This window comes from Lissotriton vulgaris, chromosome 11, assembly GCF_964263255.1.
Source record: "Lissotriton vulgaris chromosome 11, aLisVul1.2, whole genome shotgun sequence".
In the NCBI taxonomy this organism is placed as follows: domain Eukaryota; kingdom Metazoa; phylum Chordata; class Amphibia; order Caudata; family Salamandridae; genus Lissotriton; species Lissotriton vulgaris.
In genome coordinates, this window is record NC_141699.1 from 422,320,567 (window position 1) to 422,331,600 (window position 11,034).

An 11,034-nucleotide genomic window follows, 5' to 3' on the forward strand; every position below is an offset into this window, starting at 1 on the left:
GATCAAAGCACTCAGCAATAATTTAAGCAGGTCAGGAGTAGAGTACTAAATTATTGAGGGCCCGGTTCGCAAAGGGCCTCTGCACTTGTGGCAGGAGGCCCAGGGCCGGACTGGTCGTAGCTGGCACCAGGCATTTCCCCGGTTGGGCTGGAGGGCTGGGGGCCGGTTTTGTGGTTGCTGGGGCTGCATTTCTTACAGGGCTGCAATATAGGCTCCCTGTAAGAAAAGCAGGAGCAGGCTTTCTTGCTACCATCACCCCACCACCACCCCTCCTTATGCTCGCTGAGCGGTCGAGCAGCAACCTGCCAGGGCTGGTTGCTGTTCGCAGTCGGCCCTCTGGAGACCCCGCATGCGCTGCAGGGGACTCACTCCTGGTTGACCTCCGCACTGCAGTTACTGGTTGTGAAGGGGCCGGCCTGTGCCAAAAGGGGGTTGAGGGGGTTCCACCATGAAAGTGTTGGCCCTTTGTGAATCAGGCCCTGAGTCTTATCTTACCACCTGGCGTTTACAGTCATCTGACTCCAGTCTCAAAAGTATTGTGAAGTATTGGCTTTGTCAATGGTTTTTTGCAGCCATGTTGTGCAGCAGCACTGCTGCTGAGAAGCATAGCCGGAGGCTAGAAAAATAAAAAGCTCTATCACATTGGCACCGCTGGCCACTTCGTAGTGTATTATTTTCTTAATGAGGGAGGGTGAGGCTGGAGGCAACATGGACTGCGAGAACTGGGGAAAAAAGCCAGCAGCGTCTATGCCATAGCACTTTTTAAAGGTGGGTGGGGAGCAATACGAATGTGTGGGAGAGAGAATGGATGGGGCAAGGGAACATGGATAGCTGGATGGAGGTAGGGGACAAGGCAACACATATGGTAGGAGGGAGGGGAGGAAGATCAAAGGTAACACAGACAGTAGGAAGGATGGAGGTTAAAGGAACACAGACTGCAGGAAGGAGGGAGAGGGCAAACGGGGTGTACATGTAGCACCAATTAACTGACAAGGTATACATTGTTATTTGTTGCTTCAATATATATTGATGTTTTTTAAGGTAAACAAAATATATAATGGCTATCAGATTGTCTCTGGGACACCAAAGGTTGATTTTTAGGTCTCGCCTGAGCTTGCACATGCGCTGTCTGGCGAGATATTTAGTAGCTGCTTTAAAAGTGCCAGAAAAACGGCATGGTGAGACAATTAGTAGCTGTTTTAAAAGTGCTACCAAAGCAGCCACCAGCTTGCGGTCACACGCACAAGCGCTCGCGCCACACTCCACCTCTGCTGTGCACGGATCCCTTGTTTTCTTTCATAGGTTTTTTTTTCTATTTCTTTACTTTTGCTTTAATCGTAGCACCGGCGCTTTGCTTTTAACATTGAAAGTAAAGCGCGGGTGCCGCGATTATAGCAAAAGTAAAGATATAGAAAAAAACATCTCTTTCTTTACTTTTTCTATAATTGCGGCACCCGCGCTTTACTTTTAGTAAAAGTAAAGGAATAGAAAAAAAATCTATTTCTTTACTTTTGCTATAATCGCGGCACCTGCGCTTTACTTTTAACATTAAAGTGAAGCGCGGGTGCCGCGATTATAGCAAAAGTTAAGAAATAGATGTTTTTTTCCATTTCTTTACTTTTGCTATAATCGCGACACCTGCGCTTTACTTTTAACAATAAAAGTGAAGCGCGGGGGCCGCGATTATAGCAAAAGTAAAGAAATAGATGTTTTTTTCCATTTCTTTACTTTTGCTATAATCGCAGCACCCACGCTTTACTTTTAACATTAAAAGTAAAGCGTGGGTGCCGCGATTATAGCAAAAGTAAAGAAATAGATGTTTTTTTCTATTTATATAATTTTGCTATAATTGCGGCACCCGCACTTTACTTTTAACTTTAAAAGTAAAGCGCCGGTGCCACGATTATAGGAAAAGTAAAGAAATAGAAAAGAAAAATCTATTTCTTTACTTTTGCTATATTTGCGGAACCCGTCCTTTACTTTTAACATTAAAAGTGAAGCACGGGTGCGCAACTCCTCAATGGGAAGCAGGCTCAAACAACTTCACAGCAGGCTGCACTTCAGAAGGCAGCTTTTTTATTTAGTAGCAACAGACAAAGTTATAAACTGCTGTAGGGGGCAACGGACTCTGTACTACGATGATCAAATGAGACCTGTTAGTTACTTTCGACATTTGCGAAGCCTGCATTCCTTATATGTGACGCAGTGACAGCGTCCCAGAGACGGCTGAAGCCGCAAACAAAGGTGCTGGGGTGAGCAGAGACACTCACGTTGTATTCAGGTGGTTACACTACCCATTTTAAAGCCAGGAGTAGGGCTTGGTCAATCCTCACAATCAGATTCAATGATGGTAGCCTCAACACAAGGCCAAGCTTAACTGCACCATTCTCCAGCAGAAAAAGGCAGCTAATACATGATTTTTGTTTTAAACCACAGTCCCTAACTTTTCTTGAGCACTGAGAGGACATTGCACCTGCGGGGAATGGATATATATTTCCTATTCATAGGTTTACTATAACATTTGTTCCTCTGAGAGGTGGCACTCAGGCTTGAGAGGGAACTGGAGAGAGACTAGGATGACTGGACTAAGCCTTGGTTCTTGTAGAGGAGCCACTGCTACAGGTGGAAGATTGGTTGACGCTTGAAAGAGGAAGAAATGAACACCCAACTTTACCAAATGCATTATCAACATTTTTACCAACTAATCTATCAACAAAATTGTTATTTCAGCCACGTTTAATCAATATCAATTCAACCCCAATTATTAGGTCTTAATTAAATGGCAGTGTCAGTGGTTCTCTCCACTAAATAAAGGAGGTCGACGCAAGTAAAAGCCAGGAAGACCTCAGGGCTGATAGCATGACACAGAATACAAAAAGGGTTGATAAATTTTACTGCAGAAAATTAAAACAATGTAATAAGATTGTTAATCGGATAAAAGGAACAAAACCTGGAGAATCATCAGTTAATGCTGGGGAAATGCTGGAAAACAAAAATATGAATCTATTATTCATCAATGCATTAGTTGTTCATTGTTTTGTGGTTCACTGTACAAAAGGAAATGTCAAGACAAACTGAAAAAGTGTTTTATTTTAATGCAGAGTTGCACTTGATTAGTTGGGAGGAGTGGAAAGCGTCAAAGCTCCAAAAAGGGTACAGAGATTCCATCAGGCCCATACCTTTCATAACTTTTTCCAATTGTTTTGTGTGGACTTGTATAACAACACTGCTTTCTGGTGGCACATCCACCTCCTTATCCGAACACTAGAACCATGTGGAATAAGCACACTTGCTGTCTTACAATGCTAATGCTTAGTCAATAATTTTAACAGCTATCCATGGTCAAAGTGTTTCCCCATCATTGGTGGGCATGAGGTAAGTAAGGTATCTGAAAATACAACCCATGACTACTGCAGAGAAAAACCTTCACAGTCACTCTACTCACAAGTAAAACAAGCATTGGCATAACTAATAATTCTCGCATTTGGGACCTTATAATTGTTTAGCCATGCAACAGTTGGTGTTGTTGCACCAAGGATATTCTGCTGCATAACTAAATACTTATAGGGTCCAAAAAGTGAGACCTATTGGCTATGCCAATGCTTGTTCAATAGCTAATTCATGTCTCTATCGAATTGCCTTTTTTCTTTGTCTCAGGTGGGAGGGCAGGCAGAGGCAACACGGAGTGAGGCAAAAGGCAACATGGAGGGGGGAGCATTATGACATCGCCAGCGATGTTCGCGTCATAGCATTTTTTTATGGCGGGTGGGTGGCAACACACACATTGGGAGGGAGGAAGAAAGCAACACGGAATCTCCTTGATTCACCTGGACAAGTAAGCAAATATCAGTGATATTGGGTGGACATCATAAGGGTTGCAGGATGAGCAAAAGAAAGAAGAGCCAAGTCGACCCAAAGGGAACTATAGAGACAAAACAAGGGGCCAAAAGTCACTGTTATCATATCTCGTGAGGGCCATGGGTGCTACTGAAAAACAGATTAATACTGTAGAAGAAACTTTGGTAAAAGGGAAACAAAATATGGAATTAGAGCCAAGTTCACCCACCCAGACATTTGATGTTCCTATATGCGAGAATCACCTGAGGGGGAATTTACGTAATGGATGTATACAACAGCACTTAGATGTAATAGAAGCAAGTTTATCAGAGGAAGAAGCGCAACCACCCACAAAACGTCCTAAGAACCCGGACAGTATTGAGGGAGAAAGTAATTCCATCTTAGACCTAAGTATCCCCCACACACGCTCAAATAAAGAGCGTCCTATGGTAAAAAAAGTCCAAAGGGAAACAACCTTTAAATAATCATATGCCCGTAAGACTAATAAAAATACACGTAAAATTAGTTTGCCCACAGAATCTGAGCGCAACATAGCGCCCATAGAAAACATCACAAAGGGAATAGATACACTTTGTTGTACTTTGGTTGAAGCTCTACAGTCCCTATCAAATAGAATGATAAATTTGGAGGCGGTGCTTAGTTGGAAAAATACTATGAGTAGAGAGAGTAACTATACGCCTGTACAGTCAAGTACTCAGGACACAGTAACTATAAGTTCACATACTACATCTGTTACACCAACACTAATTGTAGAACCCCCACAAGTAAACATCATGCAACCAGTCCCCAGATCAACAGTGTACAGGAATAAGGAACAAGTATATCCTGATACAATTAAATCCTCAACTGAGGTATGCAGCCCCATAAGAGTAGACTGACCTCCACAAAGCAGATCATCTTGATTTACCACCTGTCGCTACCTCGTACATAGTGGTTCTGACTAATGTTCCTGTATTACTGACAACGAAACATGGAGGGAACTTAGGAATAAGTCACTTCACTGGCTAGGAACCAAACTGGATTACACAACAAATTGTTTAAATGTTTTAAGATGGCAAGAAGGGTTGCATGGGTTGGTAGGGAACGTAAGACAACCCCAGGAGACTGTATAGTCCTGACATTTAGCAACTCCAGACTCATCCATGCTATCCTCTCAAGTTCTGGACATATCCCAACACATAATAATGCCATAAGCGTCCAACCACTGAGGGCTTTTTACCACCCGAGCTCATTTAATCTTAGGCATGACATAAATCATTACGAAAGAACCCAGCGGGTGAGGCATATATCAAGATGGAGTAAACCATTGCACAACCAATATGAATTATTATCATCTCCGAATGACCAAGATTGACAGGGAAGCTGCAGGAGGGGGGCGGTACCCTCAAAGCCGACTACTTTACTACTGACACAATTAAATAGGAGTGATTACTTGGGAGGGGCGGTGGACCATCAGAATGAACGGGGGGATACACAGAAACCACATATAGAGGTCAACAGCGACCAAAAGAAGACACATCTAGAGAAGTCAAAGGATCTCCCGAATATAGGATATGCCCCCACAACAGTAAAACTGATACCCTCCAAGGGGGTAAAGGCTAGAAATAAAGAGACAGTCCCGAAAAGAGCTTTTCCTAACGGGAAAACACTTAAGCAATTAAAAATCCTGAGCTGGAACATCGCCGGGCTGTTCGACAAAGTAGGCTTCCCCCAATGGTCAGATTTAATAAAAGGATACTCCATAATATGCCTCCAAGAAACCTGGTCTGCCCAGGAAATCCACATAAACGGGTGTCAAACCTTTAATACTCCAGCTAGCATTAGTACACAGGGGAGAAATAAAAGGGGGTTATGCACCTACGTGTCAATCTCAGGAGGAGCTACAGTTGCAAAATGTATTACAACAGAGTACTTCCAGATCTTAATAGTCCCTTGGGGAGGAGAAAAAAACATAGTCATAATAAACTTCTATAATAATATCTCAAGATTACTCTGGGAAAATGTCTTAAAAAATCTTAATGGTAATCTGCTTAGTCTAGAGGAACAAATGACAAGAGATATGGCTCTATTATGGTTGGGTGATTTTAATTGTTCACTGTGTCCACGCAGTGCCTTGGGTACTTGCGGCCTAGGTGATAACAAGGAGGATACCCCCACGTATTTTATAAATTCAAAATTAGGGGACCTGTTGAATAGTTTGACTTTTCAATTCAATTTGTCCCATGTGAATGAATTATGTTTACCACCGGTACCATTTCAGCCTACCTTTAATGGGAGAGGGTGCAATTCGATAATTGACTTCGCACTCCTATCATCAAGGTATTCGGCAAACGTGTCTTCATGGGAAATAATTGACATCTTGTAGAGCGATCATTACCCTATCTCCTTCCTCTTGAAAACTAAAGGGATGGAGGAAAACACGAAAGGAGATGTCTTATATAACCTCCCCATTCCTCTTATGAGTTCAAACGGGAACTCCATTAAATGGCCTAAAGTCGAACCCTAGGTCTTCCTCCAAAACCTAGTCAAACAGACCCATAATAACATTGAAATATGCCTTTCACAAACTGAGGAAGATCATATAATTTATGACTCCTTCCATAAAATAACAGAGGAGGTAAGGAATCTATTAACAAGGGATCACTGCCACAGCATCAATAAAATTCAGAGATGATTTGATAAGGATTGCACAAAGGCACACACTAACTTGAAATGTGCCTTACATGAAGAACCCAGATCAAATGAGACAGTGCGGAAAGCTAGAATATCGTATTGTGCAGCTATCACCAAAAGGAAAAAACAATTCAAAATGGAAGCTTGGCAGATGCTACACGAAGCATGTCTAAGGAAAAATAATATATCCTTTTGGAAAGCGGTTAATGCCCCTTTCCTATCAAATAAGGGCACAGACATAATAGATCTAGCTATTCCTGGAGAAATCTGGGTTAATCATTTAATGGGCCTTTATGATAAGGCCACAATAGATGGTAGTAATAAGGACAATGCAACTAAAACAACAGAAGATAATAGCCTATCTAGGACGTTCCCTCTGGATATTGTTTCCGAATGTAATGAGGTTGTTAGAGCCATCAAAGAAAGTGCATCAGGAAAAGCGCCAGGGCCGGATGGCATCCCGATTGATGTCTATAAATTTGAAATAGATTTTTGGGCCCCAATGTTAACTAATGTGTTGAATTGTTTTAACCGTTATAAATTCAATTCAACTTGGTCAGAAGCCATTGTATTTCCCATTTTTAAAAAGGGGGACAGTAACGATCCAAATTGCTACCATCCCATATCCTTACTAGACGCCTTAATGAAAGTGGCCGGTAGGATAATTTTAAATAGGATAAAAGAATGGGCAGAGGAGAAGGAAGTAATTTCTGACCTGCAGTATGGATTCCGGACAGGGAGAGGTACGATTGAAAAGGGTCTCAACCGTTCATTGATAATAGGCAAATATACGCAGGCTAAGGAGGGGAACCTCTTCCTGACGTTCTTTGATCTAAGCTCTGCTTTTGATTGCGTGGATCACGAAAAATTATGGAACATACTTAACGATATAGGTGTAGACCCTCAAATTGTTTTATTTATCAAGGAACTGTCAAAGGGAGCGGGAGCTAGGGTAAGGTATGGCAGGAGAGGAGAGTGCTCAACTAAATTCAAAATGAAACGTGTGAGACAGGGGTGCATTTTAGCACCCTTTCTCTTCACTCTCTATATTAACAGCATAGGACACCACCTCAGTGAATTTCAGTATGATTATCCAACAGTCAGATGTATCCATGCCCCAATCCTTTTGTATGCGGATGACGTCGTGGTTATGTCACGGACCAAGATTGGTCTTCAGAGGGCGGTAACAAAATTTGCAGCATACATGAAATTTAGAGGGTTAAAAGTAAATGTTTCTAAGACCTATTCAATGACTTGTGGAAATAGGATAAAGACCACTTGTGATATTTTTCTGGACAAGAACAAGATTGAGAGTTCCAAAAGATTCTCCTATCCAGGAATCAACTTTGACAGGAATGGAACATGGCAGGCGGCCATGACCGCAAGAAAATTAGGTTTTTCCAGGGCTATAGGAGCTGTGATAAATTTCTCTAGGAAATTGGGTGGGAGACCTGTCCCAGAACTGCTGCAGATTTACAAATCTAAGTGCATTTCTACTGGTACCTATGGAGCTGGAATTTGTGGCATTAAAAAGGTGGAACAGATACAACGATGCAAAAATTATTTCGCCCGTTCCTTATTAGCAGTACCCAGATCCACGGCTACTTACAGCTTCCATAGTGAATTGGGTTTAACACACATCACTAATACCATCAAAATTGCCCCCTTATTGTTGTGGCACAAAATATGGGTAACACCAGAAACAGGCCTAAATAGAGATATAATCACAGACTGCCTTAACCTAGATAGAGTTGCCAACATAAAATGGATCATGTATATAAAAAACATGATGCATGAGATCGGGCACCCAGAATACTTTGAGACACCAATAAGCATGGAATCAGTACCTAGAAATACATAAAAAAAGGTGGCCCTCGAATACTTAGAGAATAAAAGGTGGTTCTCCGAAAAGGTGAAATGTACAGTTATGGAAAATCAGCTGATGACCACCTGCGAGGGGATTCAAGCTTACTTGTTACTTGAATCAAGCAGTTATTCTCGGACGTTATTGTCACGATTTCGCACCGACTCATTCTATAGATTGATAACCTTCCCAGAATGTAATGATTGGTCAAAGGATTTGCCAAACTGTCCATTTGACGATATATCCCATCAATCTAACATCCACAGTATTCTGTTTTGTAAATTGTACTCGGTTCCAAGAAAAAGGTTTTTGATCTCTATATTCAAAAGTTGGGGGCTAAATAGGTGCAGGGTTGCATTTTTAAAACTACAACAATTAGAGACTGAAATCGTAATCAAGGCAGTATCTTCCTTTTTAAAGCTAGTCATTAGATATCGGAATACAATGTGAAGGGTTGCAACCTGTAAATATATATTTATCCACATTTGTCTTGATTATGCATGCCTGATTATGATTCCTCTCATTCGGAATACAACTTGAGTGACTGCACGGAGTGAATATACACTATTTTTCATTTGAACTGAATTTGTTAATCCATACATAATGTTCTTCCTTCTTATACTGGTTACAGCGTCTTGTAATGCATATCTTGACTACCTAATGAATTTATCATCTGTATTTTAATAATGCCTTTTTAATCTTGTAAAGATCCTTTTAAATTGTTTAATCTGTGCTTTCATGATTTTGTAACATAAAGCTGAATAAAGTATTATTGACTTGACTTGACTTCACAACACGGACAGATGGAGGCAGGGAGCAATGGGAGCATGGACAGCGGTAGGCAGGGATGGGGCCTAGGCAGCACAAACAGTGGGAGGGAGGAGGCAAAGGCAGCATGGACAGTCGAAGGGAAGGAGGAAGGGGTCAAAGGCAGCATGGGCAGTGGGAGGAGGGGGGCGAAGCAAACATGAATGACAGGAGGAGGGAGGACTGGTGTGGGCAAGCCAACACAGAGAGATGGGGAACACAGAGTGGGGAGAAGAACACAAGGGATCCAGCTAAAAAAAGACTCACTCTGGTAAAATATACAAATACAAAGAAGAAAGTAAGTATCACCTAAAAAAAGCGAGCAGCGGAAGGACACAAGTAATGCCTCTATGCTCCAAGGGAAGGACAAATCCATGAAGAGAAAGGAAGCCTAAAGCCATTGACCAATAAGAAGCAAAGGAAATACGAGTGACAATTTGTAGTAATCCACACAAGAAAGCTTCTTATAAATTCTTGAAGTATCTTTAATGGAGTATAAATTTAATGCAGCAACCTTCAGCAAACCCATCAAGTACTGGTTTACATTAGAACATTCAGTGTGATGCAATTCCACTGCATCATGACTGCATCATATAATTCTAAACATTACCGGACAATTAGCCAACCAATGTAAGTAATGGGGGGACTTTAAGTCCACTATAAAGAAAATGAAAGATCGCACAAGCAACAGTATGTGCGTTGTCTTAGACGAGACCTGAAAATAGCCTGATGTCAAATTGTACATTCACAACATCTTATTAACACACATATTATTTTTGAACATTGCGTACTCTTATGGTACTTGGGAAGAATCTAGGTATGACATGATCTAATGTTAAACCGCAGCTTTGCTATGACGACAGAACTCAGAATGGGGGATAATATCAAATGAATGAAGGACATACAGGCATCTGATGCTACTAAAAGCTCTATTCTCTGTGTTTCTTTGCTGCCACTAAAACATGTCCTTGACAATGCAGTAACAAATTAAAAATGTGTTTCTTATAGGATAAACATCAGACTTTCTTCTGAGAAGACACAGTTAGAGCTGAATACCCTCCATGTGACATTAACACACCTTTACCTAGTGCTTATTTTGTCATTGGAAGAGTGTCAGTGCCCAAAGCTCTGCTCAGAAGGCTGTGGCAGTGCAATTAACTGTCAGCACCACACATAACAAAGGTGTGTAGCCTTCAATTCACCTCATGTCTCTTTAATCCACTACCAGACACTCTCTCCCCCTTTAGTTTACTCTTGCATGTTCCAGCTTTTTCCCTCTGTAACAGTTTTTGTCTTTCTCCTTCTGTTGTTTTCTGTGTTTCTTCTTCTCTTGCTATCACTAAGTGTCTGATGCTGATAAATAAGTGCTGGTCCCCAACAATAAGTGCTGTGCCCCCCACCTGCAACCACCAGCTCAAAATAAGCTCACTATTTACCACCATTTGGTACACTGTTATAAAATGTATGCTGGCTAAATCATATTTGTTTCTTAATTATGATTATGTTTACAGTACCTGCACCATATGTCATGGGTTGGGTACAGATATGATATCATCAGGACCACAAAAGCTTCGTAGATGATGTAGCTGGGTGAGATTAGTAGACACAGAAAACCAAGGGTGCAGTGGAGTGATGTCATATTTGACTATGATCCAGTTTAGTTTAGGCTGGTGCTTGGGGAACAGTGACCATGCTACAACATTAAAGGCAATAAATGTAATGTTGCCCTTTCCTTTCCAGCCTACTGATTTCTTTTACAGATATATTATCTACATACTAGCCAAAACCAAACCACAGTTTTCAACCTCCTTTCAGTTAGTGGTAGAAATGGG